This window comes from Pseudopipra pipra, chromosome 2 (assembly GCF_036250125.1).
Source record: "Pseudopipra pipra isolate bDixPip1 chromosome 2, bDixPip1.hap1, whole genome shotgun sequence".
In the NCBI taxonomy this organism is placed as follows: domain Eukaryota; kingdom Metazoa; phylum Chordata; class Aves; order Passeriformes; family Pipridae; genus Pseudopipra; species Pseudopipra pipra.
The window spans coordinates 37,579,598-37,601,179 of record NC_087550.1 but is presented as its reverse complement, the minus strand read 5'-3'; positions in this window follow the sequence as shown (position 1 = coordinate 37,601,179).

The window sequence follows — 21,582 nt, the reverse complement described above, 5'->3', positions numbered from 1 at the left end:
CCTCAGACAATTCTTCCGAGGCTACCTGTCCCTGCTTCCATCCTCTGTAGGCTTTCTTTTTTGGTTTGGGTTTGTCCAGGAGCTCTGTGTTCATCCATGCAGGCCTCCTTGCCTGACTTCCTCTTTCTTGGAATGCATTGCTCCTGAGCTTGGAATATTTGGAATATTTCTTGGAACCCTCTTCTCTTCAGGGCTTTGTCCTAAAGAGGCCAAAATCTGCGTTTCAGAAGTCCAGGGTAGTGAGCTTGCTGTGTGCCATCCTTGCTGCCCTAAGGATCTCAACATCCACCATTTCATGCTCACTGTAGCCAAGGCTGCCTTTGAGAGTCACATTCCCCACCAGCTGCTCCTTGGTGGTGAGAACAAGGTCCGATATAGCATGAGGGAACAAGGTCCAGCATAGCACCTCTCCTCATAGGCTCCTTTCATACTTGGAGAACAAAGTTACTATCAGTGCATTACAAGAACCTCTTGGATTTCTTGTACCCTGTTGTGTTGCCCCTCCAGCAGGTATCAGGGAATGTCAGGCTGCTTTTATCTGTCCACAGAGGGCCTCATCCACTTGGTCTTCCTGTTTGGGTGGCTTTTAGCAGACCCCCACTATAATGCTACGTGTCCCTGCCCTCCCTTTAATCCTGACATGTAAGCTCTCAGTTGGCTCTCCATCCACCCCCAGGCAGAGCTCCATGCATTCCAGCTGGTTATTGGCATAGACATGACACTCCCCCCCCACCTCTCCTGACTGTCCTTCCTAAAGTCCTTGTATCCTTTCATTCCAACACTCCAGTCATAGAAACCATCCCACCACATCTCTGTGAAAACAGTAAGATCATAGCCCTGCAGGTCTGCACATCTCCAACTCCTCTTTTTATTCCTCATGCTATGTGCATCTGCATAGAGATATTTAAGTGGGCCACCAATGAAGCTGGCTGGCTGGAGCAGTGGGAATTCCATTGTGCTGCTCTTCAGGTGCTCTCTTGCTGACTTGCAAACCAGATTGTCATATTAATATGCCACTGTTCAGGAGCTAGGTAACTAACTAGAAGCATTGTTTACCAGGAGCTGCTGTAATTTGTAATATGTACTGCTTTGTTCCTCCAACAATGGGAAAAGAATTTTTAGGTGTACTCTGTCTTTATATTGAGTTATGGTAAACACTGAATTTCACAGATGGAACATTATGAAAATAATAGCCAGTAAATGCTAAGGATGTCAGATACCCAGACTCTTGAGATACTGTTCATCTAATAAACTTTACACATCTTGGTCTTGAGTGTGTCATTCAGGACAGTCCTTTAGTCATCTATTATCCCTTGGTAAGGAGAGTGACCAATGTTGTACCTCACAGCTGTTTCATCTCTACTTAGATATCTCTTTCAGGATAGGATTCACTGTCCTCTGGAGATGCTAGTTTCTCTTTTACTAGATTAGTCTGAGACTTAGCTTTTAGATGACCGAAGTTAGAGAAGATGAATCCCATCATAAGGTTCTATTTTGAGGAGGCAGGTACTAGCTTTTTGTTCTGTTTATGCAGTGAATGGCCACCGGTTTTGACAAGCAGACCATGATTTATGGTGGAAATTCTCAAGCGCTACTGCAGCCCCCTCCATTTTTTTAAAAAACGGTACTAATATCATTGGATATTATTGTAGTTCAGCTCTTCGGGCTGATATCAAATACTGTCTAGCCCAAAATGAGGATGTAGGTAGATCAGAAAGATAAAAGATCAGACTGAAATAAAGAAGATGCGTATAAGTTATTTGTTGCAACATAGATAGATAGATAGATAATGGAGAATAAAAGAGGCAATTTTTTGTGTCATCGGTGCATATTTATCAAACATCTCAGTTGCTGCAGCTCAAAAGATAAAATGCTTACTTTAAAAGTAGTGTAGTAACATCTGAAAATTGTGTCTGAGAAAGTGAAGATGAAATTAAATTCAGTGAGACCATAGCGACTTATAAGTTTGAATGAGGAGAAGGAAACAGAGCTGCTTCTAGGAGTCTCCTGGTGGCTAATTTGAAGGCTAACATGGTGCCACACAGGCACCAACATAATAAAGGTTGTTTATTGTGAGTGTGCAGCTAAAGTAATAGAAAGCTTGAGACTGTGGCTGATAATAGCTAGGTAATGACAGAGTTGCCTGTAGCCCACTAAAAAAAATGCTGAAAGACTGAAGTCTGTCACGAGGTTTTTGCAGCCCCAGCCTGACATAGATGACGAGGTGGTGAAGACAGGGAGATATCCAGATCAGACTAACAGATAACTAGTAAAAATTGAACACATGGATCTTGCCTACATATGTACCCTGTGGCTAAAGATATTAAAAATGGTGTGATGAAAGATGGTAAGAGAAGATGGAAAATGCAAAAAGTTCAGGGAGCAATTTAAGTGGCTGGGAATGTGCCAAAGATCATGCAAAATTATTGTACCACCATTACTGGGAGGTGAGAAGAGGACCCCAGGAGCTAGAATAAAGGCAACAGACTGGTTAGACAGGGCAAACATAGGGGCAGGTTTGGGAAGTAGAGTAGGGAGTATGTCTTTTAGTTCAGCAGAGAACTGCACTGCAAAGAAAGTGAGCAGCCGTATGTGCTGGAGAGTTTATCAGTCTTGGGGCTTACTGTACCATCCCATCTGTACATCACCGTCTGTGCAGATTAGGTGGTCTAATTCTGCTAAAAGCCAGCATGATTTAACAGTATGGGAAGGAGCATGGAAAGGGATATGGGAGGGTTGGTAATACTAGCAAGTCAGTGGGAGATGTGCCTCATGCTGGTGGTACTTCTCTTTGTGGTTCTGGCTTCTAATTCCCAGGAGGAAATTATAAGTTTCAGCTGCAGGATAAAAAGGAGATAGGACAGTTATCATCAAAAACTTTGCATTCTGATGAAAGTGGAGGAGGGAGAATGACACAGTGCAGCCCACAGCCTCAATGATTATAGGGCATGTGGTGGGGAGCATGAAGAAGCTTGTGTTCATAAGCTGCTTGCCCTCTCCTCTCCACTCCCCTCCTATCCTACCCCCTCCTCTTTTCACCTTTTCTCCAAAGACACACCTCCAGCCACTGCTTCCCACCCATTTCCTGACCTGTTTGCTTTGTCCGAACACACAGATGGTTTTTATTCTTAACTGCATGGGAAGACTGCTCTAATCATATAACCCTGCTTCAGAGTTTACTAGGTTTACCCAACTTGAAGTGATATTTATCTCACTGCAGCTCTTTAGAACTTCTTCCATGGGCAACAGGCCCTTTAAGTGCTTTACTCAGGGCTCCAGACATCTCTGAAGGCCTATGCTGACACCAGTGAGGAGCATGAGGCAGACTCAGAAATCTTCCCACTTAGAGCCACCACCATCAGGACCTTTAACAGAACACCCAGCACTATAATTCCATATATGCTACACATGAAAATTACATCATTCATTGGCCAAAGTGTTCTAGCATATTGTTGTTTTCTATAACTGTATCAAAAGGGTGTGAAGACAAATTTGTGATAGAGATGAGGTCCCTTGCTAAGGAAGCTCCTCTAATATGAAGCTGACTACCCATAACTGACTGCTGTTTCTTGGGGCCAAAATTTTGCTCTTGGTTAAAATTTACAGTTTCCCCTAGTTGATTTAACAGACTTCTAGTTACAGACTTTACACTCTGTAATACTGAGATTTTTACAATTTTTCAGGAAACCTTATTATATGGACTGTTGCATAATATAAACCATCTCTCCACAGTGATAGACACAAAAAGTCTGTAATTTGAATATCTGACGTCTTAATACCATTTTTGGAAGAATTTTAAGTATCAAGTTGATTACAGTCATTCTTCCCATAGGGCAATAAAAACACTGTTCCATTTTTTTATACATCTGGTAATCAAACAGTAAATATTTCCTCCGAATAATTCAATGAAGTCCAAGAGAACATGAGAGTAGGCAGTTCAAGGGTATTTAAAATATCAGATGACTCTAAGAAATAAGAACGCTTGTGGGGGCTGACAAGTTTAATAAGCACTGCAATATTTAGCAAGTTTCTATGCTTAATAGCAGTTTCTTTGTTGGAATAAGATAACCAGTGAAGTCTCTCATTACTTCGAAGAACATATGTATTTTAATCTACTTCCACACAGTTGCGTGGTCTACTCTGACTCTCTGAAAACTCACTCTCTTACAACATGCCTCTTTATGAACATCTCTGATCATTGCATGCTCAACAGTTTCATCGTGGCAGCTTATGGTCTACTACAATACCAAAGCTGTTTCCAAACCTACAAGGAATTTAATTTTTTTAAAAAATACTTATCAATAAATGTGCCTACATGGATTTGACTATTTACAATTAAAAAAATCCAACAAATGTCCTTGCACTTTTCTGTTGATTTTAAATATACGTAAAGTTAATGGTTGTCCAGCAAAATGTAAGACAAGTCTTCACCTCGACTTTGTCTGAAGTCTAACTTCAGTATGACTATAGCAGATAAGAGGAAAAGGCAATAAGTCTTGGAGTCTTTTCCCAACCCTTCATGTGGTATGTAAACCTACACATATTTCCATCTTGAAAGAATTACAAAGTTAAGGAATAATTTGCAATATGTATGTAGTTTTCAGAATGAATACTTGGAAAGAAGGACATCTGTGCCTACTCCAAAATCTGATATAAATAATTAAAAACTGAAATTTATGTTAACCTTACAACATCTCTTTGTGTCTTGAGCTATTTAGCCACTTCTTGGAAAACAGTGACAAAGTAAATTCTGATAACACTGACAGTGATTTCAACAAATAAATTTCTTCCAAATTCTAGTGAAAACTAAGTATATCATTGGTGGATTATGAGTACAATCCCACACTTTGCAATTGCAGAATGAAAATTAATGTTAGGTAGTTTTATTAGGGTATTAAAGCAGTATTGTTAGTGATCATCCTAAGCAGTCCCTGCATGTTATTGTCCAAGAATGGATAGTGACATAAATAGCTATGTCACTTTTTCTTTCTTTCTTCCATTCATGATGTGAGTGTGATGAAATGCTCAGTTTCTTTATCCTATTCTCTTCTGCAAATGGTGTACTTCAAACTGAGTGAGTTACTCAGGATTTTCTGACCAGCATGATGGTGAAAGAAACAGCAGGGACTAAGTAAAGGGTTTGAAAAAGGCCCACAGGCAGGACTATGCAGCAACCATTCTTCAACATGTACAAGATGGCAAATTGTCCCTTGCCAGTGTCTTGGTAGCATTCTCTGTCCCAACTCAGCTAGTGCTGGCCAGTGTCAGAGACAGGATGATGGACTTCCCAGCAGGTTCACTCCCATAAACCCCGCTTACTAGGGATCTCAGGTCATTGTTTCTATCCTCCTTTCTCACTTTGATTCCTCGAGGCAGGGATGGAGCTAGTGGTAACTAGACTTGAAGCTAGTGGTAGTGAAGAAAAAGGATGAACAGAGGTAATTTTATATCCTAATTGGCTTCAGAACACAGAGCCAAAATAATTGGTTTGCAAGGATGAAGGTAAAGGTAGGATCTGAGATTTCATTGGTAGCTTTTTCTATTTCTTGCCACTATTAACACTCAAAATCTTGTTTATGAGCAAAGAGAAAGCACAGCTTTTATCAATATGTGTATATACAATAATTTAATTTTAGTATACTTGAAGTCTTATCATCCTAATAATTGTTAGTCCAGATAGAATCTACACATGGTAGCTTTTCCACCACTTCATGTCTTTGAAGTTGCATAATCTTCTATAGTATTCTACAGGAAGAAAGTAAAAGGAAGGAGGTAAGACCTAATGCCAAAAATGACATGGTAAATTCATATAAATTTCAGTTCTTCAGGAAGGCAAACAAAACTGTCAATCAAAATATGCTGTCTCCTAAAGCAGGAGCAGCTGTTAGGCATCTGTGGTGAGAGGAAGGTCTCCTCAGTTGCTCTCTCAGGAGGATTCCTGGGCATCCCCTTTCCTCGGAGTTGAGATGGGATGGGCACACAAAGCCTTTCATCTCCTTGTGCCTCCCTTAAAAAAGCCACTGTGCGTGAGTACCCACCTCATGTCTTGACCACTGCTCCCCTGCAACCTGAATTCCAACTTCATCTCTATCTGCTTTACTTGCCTCATTTTTCTAGCAGAGCATCCTACATTACTATCTTAAACCTTATTCGCTCCTCTCCCCAAACAGCTGTGATCTCTGCCCCAGCTGGAGCAAAACCTGCTACCCACAAGCATCCCCATGGTAGCTCTCTGTGTGGGAAGTCTCCTTACTGGCTTTCCAGAGATGGGGCTTCCTTCCTACCATGAGAAGAACAATTTCTTTCTGTGTCATTTGAAGCTTGAATGAGGCCCTGGATATCCCTTTATAACCACAACTACTGATATTTAGAAATACCTTATATGTCTACCTGCATTGTCGCCATTTTCTATGTACCCTTTAATACCCGTGTGGGACTATAACACTGTCGGCTTTAAGAGGAGATACGAGGCAACATGAGAGGCCACATGATGTTCTGGTTCAGTTGTAACTTGCTTATACAGATACCCTGGTACTCAGGCAATTTGTCAGATTGCATTTTTAGAAATGCAGTGTATTTAAAATAAATACAAATTTTAAACGCAGCAGCACAGAGCAGAATTTTCAGTACATGAAAACATCCATGCAATGCAATAAATGATGTTAAATAGATTTTTTTATTTATTTAAAATTGCTCTGCTATGTGGAGGGAAAGGAACTTGAAGGATACTAGTTTTTTAAGAAAAAAAGTGAGAAAATTTTGTACTGAAGAAAGAGAAAGAAGTTCTATTTTTTCTAGAAATAATGTAATTGACATATAGTGTACAGTTTTCACTGTTGTTTAAGAAATGTGTTTATATTCCTTCAATTGCTAATTTTCCCCATGCATGTGGGATGTTTCATAGACCCCTGTGAGTAGTAAAACCACGTGTAAATACTGTGGACTTAACTGTGCTTCTTACTCAATCAGGCTTCTGGAATGCCTAAGCAATACTTTTTCCCAGATTAGAGTGAATTTTCTCTGTTCTCTTCCAGTTTAGACCCATTTCCAAATCATCCTCTTCCACTGCTCAGAATCTCACTTGAAACATTTCAGTCCTCAGTGTTTCAGAGATGAACTCACAGTTGGTATAAATCTAGAAACTTCTGTTTATGAACACATTTCTGTGCAACAAATATCTGCAGTAGAAGCAAACTAAACCAGGGACTAAAAATCTCTCTTCTGCCACCATATTTACAACGGTGTGAATGGAGTACAATAAATAAAACAACAACCTCACTTTAACAAGCTAATATCTGTCATCTTAGCCAAAGTAGCTCATTATAACTATCATTGTGGTACAAACCCAGTTCAAATAAATCAGGTTAAATTGCAATACAATTGAGCACCTGTCTGCTTCTTAGCTACCCTGTCATCCATCCACACTGTGTGTCATTCAAATTACTTGAACACAGGTATACCAGATGATTATCCTGAAGCTTCTCTTCATAGTCATGGGTTCTGTTATTTTTTCTAAATTTGTAGGCCTTGGACTCAGATGAATGCCATGGAATCTTAGTGTCTTTATCAGGAAGTTTATAGGAGAGAAAAGCAAGAAAGTAAGCAAAAATCCTTCAATACATAACCCAATCATCTTCAAAAGTAAGAAGTCAACTAAATAGAATTTTGACTATATTATTTTTCAATGTAAAGATTTCTGTCCAGTCTCATGATTTTGGAATGCTTTAATTAGATATCACTGGATGTCTTATCTGCATGGTTTTTTCTAGTTTGAAAAACTGTGAAATCAAAATAACAAAATGAAATTATGTGAGATATTAATCCCATCACTCAGGTACTTGGCTCTATTTATGGCTCTCTATACATGCAAGTTGATCTGTTCCAGGAGCACACACTGAAGGAATCCTAGAATCATGGACCAGTTTGGGTTGGAGGGGACCTTAAAGACTATCTAGTTGCGACCATCCTGCCATGGGCAGGGACACCTTCCACTAGACCAAGTTGCTCAAAGCCTCATCCAACCTGGCCTTGAACATTTCTGGGGATGGAGCATACACAGCTTCTCTGGGCAACCTTTGCCAATGCCTCACCACACTCACAGTAAAAATTTTCTTCATAATATTGAATGTAAACCTACACTCTTTCAGCTTAAAACCATTACTCCTCATCCAATCACTACACTCTCTGCTAAAGAGTACCTCCCCATCTTACTTGCAGGCACCTTTTAGGGACTGGAAGGCTATTATAAGGTGTCCCTGGAGCCTTCTCTTCTCCAGATTGAACAACCCTAATTCTCTTAACCTAATTTGACAGGAGAATTGTTCCATCCTTCTGATCATCTTTGTGACCATCCTCTGGACTTGCTTTGACAGGTCCTTCCTCTGCTGGGGGCCCCAGAGGTGGGTGCAGTACTCCAGATGGGCTCTCTTGAGAGTGGAATAGAGGGACATAATCACCTCCCTCAGCCTGCTGGCCATGCTGCTTTTGATGCAGCCCAGGATACATTTGGTTTTCTGGGATGCAAATGCACAATGTTGAGTCATGTCCAGCTTTTCATCCACCAGTACTCCTGAGTCCTTTTCCTGCAGGTTGCTTTCAAACCACTCGTTGCCCAGACTATATCCGTGTTCAGGATTGCTCTGACCCACATGCAGTACCTTGCACTTGGCCTTGTTGAAGTTCATGAGGTTAACATGGGCTCACCTCTCAAGGACACCTCTCGAAGTCCTTCTGGATTCTTCCCTCCAGAGTATCAACCACACCACTCAGCTTGGTGTCATCTGCACAGTTGCTGAGGGTGCACTCAATATCAGCCAGTCCCAGACATGGGCTTTGGGTACATGATTCCAGGTAAATGGAAAAGAACTGTAAGAGACTGCACCCACAGAAAAACACACACATGCAATGTGGTTGGAAAAGGGACTTTGGAGTCCATGTCTGCATATGAAGGAGAGAAAATCATCCACTGAGATGAGCACAGTGGGTGCAATGGGAGTGCAATGGGTACAGTTCTTAGGAGACAGCAATGGTTGCGGTACAGGAATTGTTAAAGATGTTTTATAGTCGCTGAAGTACTGGCTGTGCTATAACAGCAAGAGTACTGAGCCAAGCCAAGCCACATTTATCTAGACAAACAGAAGATTGTTCACTTCCAGGTGAGTGTTTGCAAAAGAGCCTTGGGGCTTTCATCCTAGGAAAAAACTTCTGTCCCCAGAAGAAAGACTTGTCAGAGGAAAGGTGGGAAGGATGGTCTAAGCCTGGCAGAAACATGTTAGGTGCAATAGCTCCCCTCAGAGCTTTTTAGCATGCAGTGTGGTAGAAGATCAGATTCCTCTTTTCATGCATATTTTACTGCAAAATCTTCTGTTTCATCAGAACTGCACAGACTATGTACAGTCTATGAGATTCCCTATTAAGGGATAAGCTTCTCCACAAAGTGTATCATCACAGTCTACTTTATGGTCTCTGCCCATTCTTATTCTTTCCCTGCCAGCACTTCCTTCAGCACAGCTATAAATCCCATTAGGTGAGGTTACCATCATGAATGAAGAAAAATATATTCTTACATACATTTCCCAGTGTCATTCCAGGCAAGGTATTTTTATGGCAGGCATTTGCGTGATCTCCAGGAAAAGAAACCATGTCAGTTATAAATATTTTTGGAAAAAAACCCCTGTCAGACCATTACAGGCCGCAGACCAGTATTCTGCTGTACTGCAGAGCTATCAGATGTGTAAAATTCAACCTAATGGTCACTTTGCCACAGGAAGCTGATAATTTTTGGAGCCAGAAGCAAGCCTTGAGCAGGTGCCACATGAAAAAAGGTTAGTGTTAATATTATTATTTTCTTGAAGGAGCGTATCTGGTGAATCATATGCAATCAAATAATTTTCACTGAAAGAAATGTCACTTGTTGGTTTAAAAATATGAGAGACTTTATTTGAAAATACCTTTTAAAAATGTAATACCACTTTTCCTACTCTCACCTCCTTCTGATGAAACCTTTGAAACAGAACATATATGAACAGTCATTCTTTGAAGAATGAGACATTCTTTAACTTTTTTGCACTTTGTTGGTATTTACAGTATCCAATTTCAGACTCCTTCCTATCTTTTGAAAACAATGTGCAGCTAGAAAGCCCCTCCCATATACCTATCTATTTAGTAGCAGGGTCACCTTTTCGGTTTAATTGTAATTATTGACAAGGTTTAAGAGTTTGCTCTGCATAAATGACTTTGCATATTTTTCTCTCTGTTTCTGTAGAAAGTTTTCTGGGATGCAAGTGTCTAAGACAGTAAATGCTCATTACATCGAAATATCAATGTGTTCTGTAAACCCTTACAATACTTTTCTCTTACGTTTTTATCCTGTGCTTTTGGATGCACTGCTGCCAACAGAGCATTTAATACATAGGAGCTTCATTCTCCCTTGATAAATTGTTTGGGTAAATTTTTCATCATGCACTTGTATTACTTTCCCTCTTTGATGGAGTCCCACAAGGAACTTTTCCTAGAATAAGAAGACAAGAGCAAAGCAACTCTTTAAGGTACCACATAGCAGGAGCTTTCCAAGAAAAATGAACGATCAAATATCAAATGGGAAAATTACATTCCCTTTGACTCTAGTCATGTTTGCTTGCTAATACATTCCTTTTTTTATATTCCATTCTTCTAGTCAGAATAAACTCCAATATTTTAAAAATTCTTTCTGTTAGAAAAAGGTTTTCTGTTTGTCATTGTGGACAAATGAGTTCTCCCTACAGTGAATTATTCTTTTGATCAGTTTTGCTGCAGGATGATTAACACTCATTTCCAGGACAGCGAAGTGTTTCCAGTATACCAGTTTCAAGGTCTGAAGCCTCATCATCCTGTAAAGCTGGAGAATGTACTGCATCATGGAGAATCACAGAGCTGGAGTTGTTGAAGGGGACATACAATATTTGTCAGAGGTTAAAGATATCAAACTATCGTCCTTGAAAGTGACGTTTTCATTACAGAAACATCATTTTGGAGAAGGGTTTATGCATTGTTTTTAAGCCTAATTTCTTGAGATAATGAAAACAGGCATCTAATGAAAAGCTGCATCTGTGAAAGGGCACAAAATTTGAATATTTTAAGCAATAAAAATATCTGTAAAACATTTAAAATAATTTTTCTGTGATTTATGTAGCATATGTGTAACTGCTACATTTATTTGGCAGACTGAGATTTGCTCCACAGTCTTCAAGACTTTGTTTCCGAAACATTTGAAGGTAAAATTTCTCAGTGTGCACTCATTTGGCAAAACTTCTGAAAACTTCATTTGTCATCTACCATGACGAAACTCTATCCTTTTCTAACAAAAATGGAGCTCTTCATACAAAGAAGACAAGACAAAAATACCCCAATGAGGAGTAAACATATTGAGGAGATATTTCCAAATGTCATTTATGTATAGTATTTGCTTCACTGTAATTGTTTTAGGTGAGAACCAGCAATTGTCCACACAGAAGGTAATGTAGATAATATGCCTTATAATAAGAATAAAACTGTCTTATAAGTAATTTGCTTTCAAAATCATGCAGTCCAGGCTTTTTTGTCAGGACAACCTTCTGGAATTCAGAAGGTTATTAATTTAATATTTTTACTTTTTTATATTTTTAAATCTAATTAAAACTTTTGCTAGTGCTCATCTTTACTATATGTATTCAATACATGAGTGACTCAAGTCCCAGGGATAATGCTAATTACACCTAGCCACATCATATTGTGGGGAAAGTAGATACTGGTAGAGCTCAAACTGAGATTTATGACGTTATAAAACATAAGATTTTAACAATACCTAAAACTACATACCTCTAAAATGACATTCTTATTGATAAAAAATCTGCAAAACAATCCTGGCTATCTGCATGCATCATAACCTCATTGATGGCTCCCATGCAACTGTAACTGAAAGGATGTCACTACAAATGCCTTGCCCCAGTAGAAGCTACTTCTGAATCATCTTATGTCCCTTATACTGAAAAAATTTGAAAGGAAGGACCTTCCCAGTCACAACATATTATGGGAAATTCAGTACTGATAGCTATCTGTGCTTGAAAAAGGCAAGGGGTGAAAGATGCCTTAACTGCACATACTGCATGTGCTGCTCTCTTTTCAGGTGAGATATACAGGAAGGTAAGAAAGTATTGAGATAAATGCAGTCTTTTGGAACTCAAGTGCATTATAATGCACAAAATCTGGAAGAGTATTTTGAGATATATACCTTCAGGTAACTTAAGGAGGAAACCGGGAGTTTGCTGAACTTGACAAGAAACCAAAGTTGTAAAGCTAGCTCTGACATCCTCATTATGTGTGGGATGAGTCGGATCTTGGAGCATAACTGGCTTTCAGCAAGCTGCTTGCTCTCTCCAAGCACTGTGCTGGGAAGCTGTCCAAGGGATATTGACTTCAGGGTTTCTGGATCCAGGAAATAGTACTGTCAAGTCCCGAGGGGTAAAACTAATCCTTATTTAATTAAGAATTTTGATTAACTCAGTTTGGGTAAACAGGATGGTAAAGTAACCAAAGTATTTTGAAAGCAAAATATGGGAACTGAGAGGCAGGTTTCTGTCCAGCCACTTGTCAGTAAAGGTACATTCTTAGTCTCTCTGTTCTTGCAGCTGCTGGGAATAAAAATTCAGCCCCCTGGCTGCACAGGAATCAGTGTGAGCAGAGCTGGGAGAAGCCTTTGGTAGAATTAGTGGAAGGCATCTGTCAGTAATGTTTTATAGCATCAACTGTACTTTCAACTGTCTTACAAGAAAAAATGAACCTTCATATTGAGTCTTCTTGTGATAGATCTAATTTTCATAGCAGCCTGGAGGACACTGTGTTTTGGATCTGTGACCAAATCAGTGTTGATAACATATCAACGTTTTAGCTATTGCAGATAAGCGTTTGCTCAATGTCAAGACCTCTTCTTTTCCCCATTCTCCCCTCCCCAACCAGTAGGCTTGCAGTGGACAAGATGTTGGGAGGGGTCACAACCAGGACAGCTGACTCAAGCCAGCCGAAGGGCTATTCCAACCCTGTGTTGTCATGCTCAGCTATAAAAGCTCAGAGGAAGACAAAGAAAGGGGGGTGTCTTTGGTTAGGACATTTGCCTTCCCAAGTAACCATTGCATACAATGAACTTTGCTTTCTGGAAATGGCTAAACATTTGCCTGCTGATGGGAAGTAGTGAATGAATTCTTTATTTTGATTTGCTTGCACGGGCTGCTTTGCCTTTTACTCATTAAACTGTGCTTATCTCAACCCATAAGGTTGTTTTGTTTTTGTCCTTCTGACTCTCTCTCCCATCCCTCTGGGGAGGCAACTGGGTGGGGGCTTACCTGATAGCTGGGGTCAACGCACTGCAGCCTTGTGATGAGGCCCTCACAAGTTCTTCCCTCCTCCTCTCCCTCCAAATCTTCACCTTTAAATGTTTTTCCCTTTCAGCTTTTACAAAATATGCTGAAGAGATACTCAGTAATGGAGCAAAATAAGAAACATGTTAAGTATGCAGTTGCATACTTAATTCATGTGCACAGCTGTGAGGACACAAGCAAAGGAGGAACTCAGAGATTAAGACAGGCATCTTTTGAGTGAGCTGCTCATTTGATTCTGAGTTCTCCAAATGTTATTTAATGCAAATGATGTAACTGCTCTGTTTGTGTGACTGACCTCTTGGAACACTGTGCCAAAGGATGTCCTCAGTGGTAGCCATGCAACCGCATTGATTTCAGTGTGATTGCAGAGGCATGGTTGCAGACAGAAGATCAACCCAGCAGCATGCCTTCCTCCACTGCAGAATCACCCGCTGTTTGGGTCTTATTTTTGTCATCAAAATTAGTTACTGTTTGCATAACTAATGCAACAGTGCATGAGTGATTCTGTTCTCCAGCCTGTACAAAGGCAAGTTGTCCTGAGTCCATGCCAGATCATTCCAGGAGATGCAGGAGATCCAGATCATTCCTCCCAGATTACTTCCTTTGCTTCCTCACTCATTAGCTCATCGGAATACTCTTTTCAATGTATCAGATAAAATTTTATTATTTTGCTTTACAACAGAGTGAAAAGAATTAATTTAGAATAGCAATGATGGATAAATGTTTGAGGCCCTACAAAAGTTCTCTGTCAAAATTAAAGGTGGATTTTTGGAAGAGCTTAGCGTTCAGATCATTCTGAACTGTCATGCTCCACAGATAGAAGGATCCTATGTGCAAATGTGGACTGAATAGACCCCTGATTCAAGAAACACGTTGATTCTTAAGGAGGATGAGAGTGGTCCCTTCTCCAGGAAAAAGCATTCATTTATTCTCACAGAGGACTGAACAGAACAGGACACTCCACAGACAGGCAGGTGCTATGTGCTAGCACAGACTGAATAGGCCCCTATCCTAAGGAGAGACACATAATGCCTCCAGCTCTGGAGTTCTCAGCACAGGAAAGACCTGGATCTGTTCGAGCAGGTCCAGAGGAGGGCCACAAAGATGGTGAGAGGGCTGGACCACCTCTGCTATGAAGGCAGGCTGAGATAGTTGGGGTTGTTCAGCCTGGAGAAGGGAAGGCTCCAGGGAGACCTAGCAAATTCCAGTAACCAAAGAGAACCTATAATAAAGACAGGGCCTGTAGTAATAGGACAAGGGGTAATGGTTTCAAACTGAAAGAGGGTAGATTTCGACTAGAGACAAGGAAAAATGAGTGTGGTGAGGCACAAGTTTCTCGGAGACATGACAGATGGATTTCCAATCCCTGGAAACATTCAAGGTCAGGCTGGATGGGGTTCTAAACAGTCTGGACTAGTAGCAGTTGTCTCTGCCCGTGTTAGGGGGTTTGGACTAGGTTACTTTTAATGGTCCCTTCCAACCCAAACTATTCTTCAATTCTGTGAATTCCTAGGAGTGGCTAAATGGGCCTGTGGTCCAAGGACAGATGCACACTGATTTTTCAGGAGTGTTAAAGACGCTCCCACCATCAGTTATTGTTATCACAGTGTGCCACCACTCAGACTGTGTCTATTCCTCTGTCTGGAACTCTATTTTCTCTTGGCAAAATCTGACATTCCCTGCTCTTTGGTAAGTAATGTGTGCCATTACCATACACAGCCATCTCCCTAAAATGTCATTTCAAAACACACCTGAATGGTTTAGTGCTCAGTCTGCAAACAAAGGAGCAATTTTATAAATACCTTGATTTTTTTTTAGCATTTATCTTTTGCTCCATATGTCCTCAGCAGCTTTAATAACCTGTTGGAGGCAGAAGGATAAAAAGTAGTGAGGAGAAAATTTTAATAAACACACAATTCAAAGCCCATTTCATCTGAGGCCATACATTAGCATCCAGAATCCGCCTTATAACCCATAAGACACCATTTAAATGATGGATACTTCTACCTTGATCTTCATGGCTAGACTTCCTACGCACCCAGTTATGCAGAGTAGCACTGATCAGTGTTGCCAGGAAGCCAGTTAATAATGTCTTGATATATTCATAGGCTGGAACACAGAGTACAGCAGGCTGAAGGCTACTTTAATAAACTACGAGCTCATTGTACCTACACAAGAGCAACTGCTTCAGCCCCTCCTCAGCCCTGACAGTTTGCTCCAGTAGGTATCAGGGTCAGAAGAGTACTGGCATTGGCAATGCTTACTGTATGCATCAGAGCAACCAGCACCAGCCTCATGGCCTTTTGCCTGAGAGGAGCAATGATCCTCTGTATAATGGGATGTTAAAGATAATACACAATTTTGTCACTATGTCATTAAATCACTTTGATGGGATTTTAATGGTTTTTTGTCTGGCTTCCTGTCTGCAGGATTCCTTGATGGCATTCTTTTCCACTCTTTGCCCCTGTATGGGCAAGCTGGGTTTTCCACAACCCTAGCTTGAATCCTGAAGAAATTAGATGCTGACTGTCAGTGGAAACCACTGTTTTCTAGGCCCAAGTCACTTGTTCTCAGAGAACAAAGTTAACTAAGAGATTGTTTGAAGAAGGGAGATGAAATAAGTTTCCATGGGAAGCAGAGGACAAAGATAATAATTCCATTGGGTTCATTGTTCGAGAAAGACTTGATAGTTTGAGTCAATTCAATCAACTTCAACTGCTCGAAATCTGAATATGTATTCTTAGTAAAACATATTTGTTAGATACCAAATTAGGTCTCCATGATTTCACTTTTCAGAGGACCACTGATGTCTCACTGACACTGGGCATGTCACTTTCAGGAAGTAGCTGTAAGATGGGAAGAAACCTGTTCTTGGAGGACAATAACTCCAGAACAAGATCAGAGAACCTGCTCTAGGCTGGGCTAGGAAGAAAAATCTTATAAGGAAAGGACCAAGTAGCAGATATTGTCTGTGTTTCCTTCAGACTGTGTGTGCTTAGTATCTGTGGATAAAAGAGCAGGTCCAGTGAGGACCCACAAAATGATTTAGAGGACTGGAACACCTCTCCTACAAAGAAAAGCTGAGAAATTTAGGGTTGTTCAGCCTGCAGAAGAGAAGGCTCCAGAGAGACCTTATGACAGCCTTTCAGTACCTAGAGAGGGCTTATAGAAAAGATGGAGAGAGACTTTTTTCCAAGGCCTGTAACGACAGGACAGAGAACAATGGTTTTCAATGGAAATAGGGTAGATATATACTGGACATGAGGAAGAAATTTTTTTTATGAGGATGGTGAGACACTGGCACAAGTTGTGCATGCCCAATCCTTAGAAATGTTCAAGACCAGATTAGATGGGCCTTTGAGCAGCCTGGTCTGCTGGAAGGTGTCTCTGCCCATTGCATTGGATTTGGACTAGATGATCTTTATTGGTCCTTTCCAACCCAAACCATTCTATCATTCTATGATACTATCTAGTTCTCCTGTCTCCACTCCAGCTCATTTTTTGATGGGGGAAATGACTTAACCATAATTTGAGTCTTGGAAGAGGTAGGAATATTGTAAGGTAAAGGGGAAATACTAATTTGAGGTCATGAAAAGGGACAAAATTATGAATGCAGTGATGTTTTCTGTGGATGCATATGATATGGTTTCAATCTTACTTCAAGCAGATCCCATTCTACACACAGTTCAGCTGCCCCTCCATTTAATGCAACCACCTGTGGAACTGCTTCAGTTTTCCCTGCAGGAAAAACAGCATGCAGTTCCATCAGCCCAATGCATGGGGCAGTAAGTTGTGGCTCAGAGGTAAAAAATAATGACTAGAGAGGAAAATTCATATCACCTATAACCCTGGAGAAAAATCTGTGCTAGATTTCTTTAGATGATCTCAGAAACTAGAAATCCTTTATCCTGAAGATGGACTTACATGAAGGCTGCCATTGCATTTAAGAAAAAGGCTTATCAATGATCTGATGGAAAGGGGGAATCAGCTTGCAGTTTCTATGAGAGAAAACTCTTTATTTGCTGTCTCAAGAAGGCCAGTAGTCCAGCTCTTAGTGCAAAACCCTTATACCTCTCAAGCTGTATCACACAGGCGTTTTCATGCTGCTATTCATTACGTGTAAATGTTTCTTTGTCCCAACACAAACTTGCAGCTGTCAACACAGCCAACACTAACTACCAGGAAATGATCTGTCTGAGAAGGAAATGTTGCAAGCTATCAAGTCCCCACAATGTGCTAAAACATCCGTAGAGGCAGGCTGCCAGGAGTTTATTATAAACTATTGACCATATGTTCTCTTGGCTTCCACAGTTTTGAACAAGGAAATGTGTCATCAAATAATCCTGAAGGAAAAGGAGAATGAACTGTGCAGGGGAAGAACCATAATGATACTTTACTGGGATGGTACTCCAATGTCTGCTTTCCTGAAGAGTGTGAAGGCTAAAAAGATCAATAGAGATATAAAAAGGGATTTGCACAGGAATAACTTGGCAGGAACTCCACCATATGGCAACCTCAGGAGGTGTGATGGATGTCTGATGGTTGTCATTCATGCTGGTACAAGAAACAATAACTTTCTCATGTATATTTCTCTCTTGGCCCTACTCAAGACACGTATGCCAAGATGCGAATGCATTACAAAACTCGAGGTGAAGCAGACTGGTGACCCCACCATCCAGACTTGCTGACCATGCTGGTGAACTAACTCCACATATATGCAGTGTAGCTACGGTTGGCGTTGAACAAGAAATGACTTTGGCAAAATAGATCCACATAGGAAGGAGACTGAACTGAGGATACATCAGTCTTTACCATTGCAAGCTGGTAATATTTCTTTGTAGGCTAGTGTTTTTCTGTGCTGATACTAGACAGTGCAGGTATCACTGCCTCTTCCACTCCCAATTCCTGCTGTTGCAAAACACTAAACTCCATGGGTTGTGACACATTTTTCTCCATTTACCTGACAGATGATACCACTGGTACCCACAATCACTCTCACAGCTCAGTGCAGAGCCCTTCAGAGCTTGAAAATATGTTGACAAGCAGGCACCAAGAATGAATCAGCAGTGCCCGTGGTGAGTGGATTAATAAGCCCATTGGAAACAGAGTTTGTGGAACATGGTAGGTAACTTCAAGAATATGCATCTTACTAGGCAAGGTTAGGGCAGAAGCCAAGTGTATTCTTGATAAGATGAGGTTTGCCAATTGATGACAAAATAGAAGCACGATTATGAAAGGCACATAAGCCAAAATATATTTCGCTGAAACACAACCTAACTAAAAGGGGTTAGATTTAGACTAGATATGAGGAATAAACTTTTTACAATAAAGGTGGTGAAACACTTGAACAGATTGATCAATGGTGCCCCGTCCCTTTTATTTCAGCCTTAAATGCCACAAGTATCTTCCAACTAAGCATGACTATGCTAAGAAATTCCTTTCTGTGTCTTGACTCCCAATATACTCTGAGAAATGTGCTACTTCTTTGTTTTTCTGAATTGGAACTAATGGAACCGTGCAGCTGTGGGGGTGACTCAGCAAAATGGCTCTGCTTCTTCATGCACATGACATCCTGTGACAAGAAAGTCTCACATTTTCAAGATAACAAACGTCTTAGTTTCAATAATATCTTTTGCAAAGAGTGGTAAAATTATTTTGAAGAGGAAACAGTAAATCTGAGATTCCACTACACCAACATGTCAAGATGGCAAACACAAAAATCATATCAAGAGTATGTTACACTTCAAATTTTATTGGATTCGTAATTATTTTCATACATCCCAGGCAAGAGTTAGTAGTTTCTAAAGCAAAGCTTAAAATACAGAACATATGGCAGATGAAGTGATGCTAATAACAATGGGAAATAATGAGAAGAGAAATGTTTTGCTAACAAGCACTTTTTACTTTGTAAATTTTTCCTTAGGATTAAGGGAGGAACTTGGAATTTGATAGCTGGAGGAGAAAAATGGTAGAAATCGTTCATGATCTGAGTATTTAACCTCTAAAAGCCCAGGGTGAATGGACTGCTTTTTACATTTAATAGAAAAAACCTGACAATGATTAATGAAATGATCTGTTCTAGTTGGGCTTTTTGTTTGCTTTGGTTTGGGGGTTTGTCTGTTTGTTTGTTTGTTTGTTTGGAGTTGTTTATTTTTTTCCAAGACGGTTTTGAGAGTTCTACAAGGCCTGACAGAAGCAGTAAGATTCACCTGTTTGAAAATATATATCTGAAGTGGTTTTAGGTGGTTAAGTTTTTATCTGCAACTCTTTCTTCATTTTGCTGCATCTACAGCAATACGTAAGGGCTTCTAGATGTTTAAAAGACCTCTTGAACATATGCTGACTCATATCATCTCAAAGAAAGACACGTAACCCACGCTCAACTCTATTGCGCCAAAATTTCCAGGTGTTTAAATTCTGTACAAACTGTGGCAGAGTCAAAAGACAACCTTCAAATAAACTCTGATACAAACACATTCTAGTTTTCAGTTAGTCAACAATTTGTGCTGCAAGGAAGAGACAATAGCAAGAAAAGGTGTTATCCCAGACCCTTTGGTTCAGGTTATTGTGGCAGGTGGGACTTTAGGATCTGAATAAGGACTAAACTAAGGATGGAATAGATCATTAGGTTGAGAAGGGGCAGCAGTGAAAATTCAGCTTGAGAGGAAGAACACAGTGATGGATACCATGTGCAAAACCTGAGGGCAATTCAGCTGCTATGTGTACCCTTATCTTCCCTGTGCCTGATGTTCCAAGGACTGTTATCTGGGATGAAGACTGATGGGCCCAATCACTGATGGGCCCAATCACTGATGGGCCTGATATCTTTGAAAAAATGGGTGACTGCTTGCAGCTAAAAATTTGGAATGATCCTGAGCCCTTGCTGAGGCCAGTACCCAGACTGGTTAGGAGGTTAGGAGGGTGCTTCTTGGCCTTCGCCAGAACTACATTGGAGGCATTGAAACAACATCATCATCCAAAGTTCCTTGCCCCCACAATATTCCTAAGTGTCGTTTAAGCCATCATATGTAAGCTTAGCCAGTGTGTTCCCCTTGGTGAATGCCCTTGCCTCTCACCACTCAGGAGGGTAATTCTCTGCCTTTGATAACTTCTGAACTCCACACTGCTGCTACTTAGGCTTTGTGGGCAAACTGCATCAAACTCCAGGCTGAAGACAAACACTATTCAATTCTCATTTGACATCCTTAGAAAAGTGTACCTCTGAACAGTGCAACTAAAGCCACCATTGCCAGCACCCCAAGCTCCTTTCAGGACCAACTGTCTAGTCAATGGCTTCTGAGCTTCTGGAGAATCTCATCAGTATTTGTCAACTTGTATTTCTTCTACCTTTGATATTCTATTCCATCATGCACTTCAACTTCATCCTCATTAAGTGCAAAGTCCTGCACCTGGGGAGGAAAACCTCTGTGTACTAATATATGCTGGGGACCACCCAGCTGGAAAGCAGCTTGGCAGAAGGGACTTTGGGGTCCTGATGGACACCAGGTTGAGCGTGAGCCAGCAATATGTCCCTGCTACAAAGAAAGCAGATGGAATCTTGGGTTGCATTAGGCCAGGTGTTGCCAGTATGTCATTTCCTCTACTCATCCTCACCTTAAGTACTGTATCCAGTTCTGAGCTCCTTAGTCCAAGAGAGTCATGGGAACAATAGAGAGAGTTAACAAAGAGCCACAGGGATGATCAAGGGGCTGGAGCACCTCACATGCAAGAAAAGACTGAGAGAGCCAGGACTGTTCAACCTGGAGAAGGCTCAGGGGAGATCTTACAGGAGGGTGCAAGGAGGACAGAGACAGTGTCTTTTCAGTGCTGCCCACTGACCAGAGGCAATTGGCACAAACTGAAACACATGAGGTTCCCTCTGAACATCAGAAAACACTTTTTTTACTGTGAGGGTGACTGAGCACTGGTGGATTGCCCCTGGGAGGTTGTGGAATCTCCACCTCTGAAGATATTCAGCAGCTCTCTGAATATGGACTTGAGGAACTGTAGTATGAGGGTTGGACCAGATGACCTCCAGAGGTCCCTTCCAACCTCAACTATTCTGTAATTCTGCGAACATCTGGAAGCCATTTCTTCACGATGCTGCTATATAAGGGCCCCACAGAGCTGCTGCCTATGGAACTATGTGGCTAATTCAATGCCTATTTGTAGCAAATTCTCATCGTGTCAC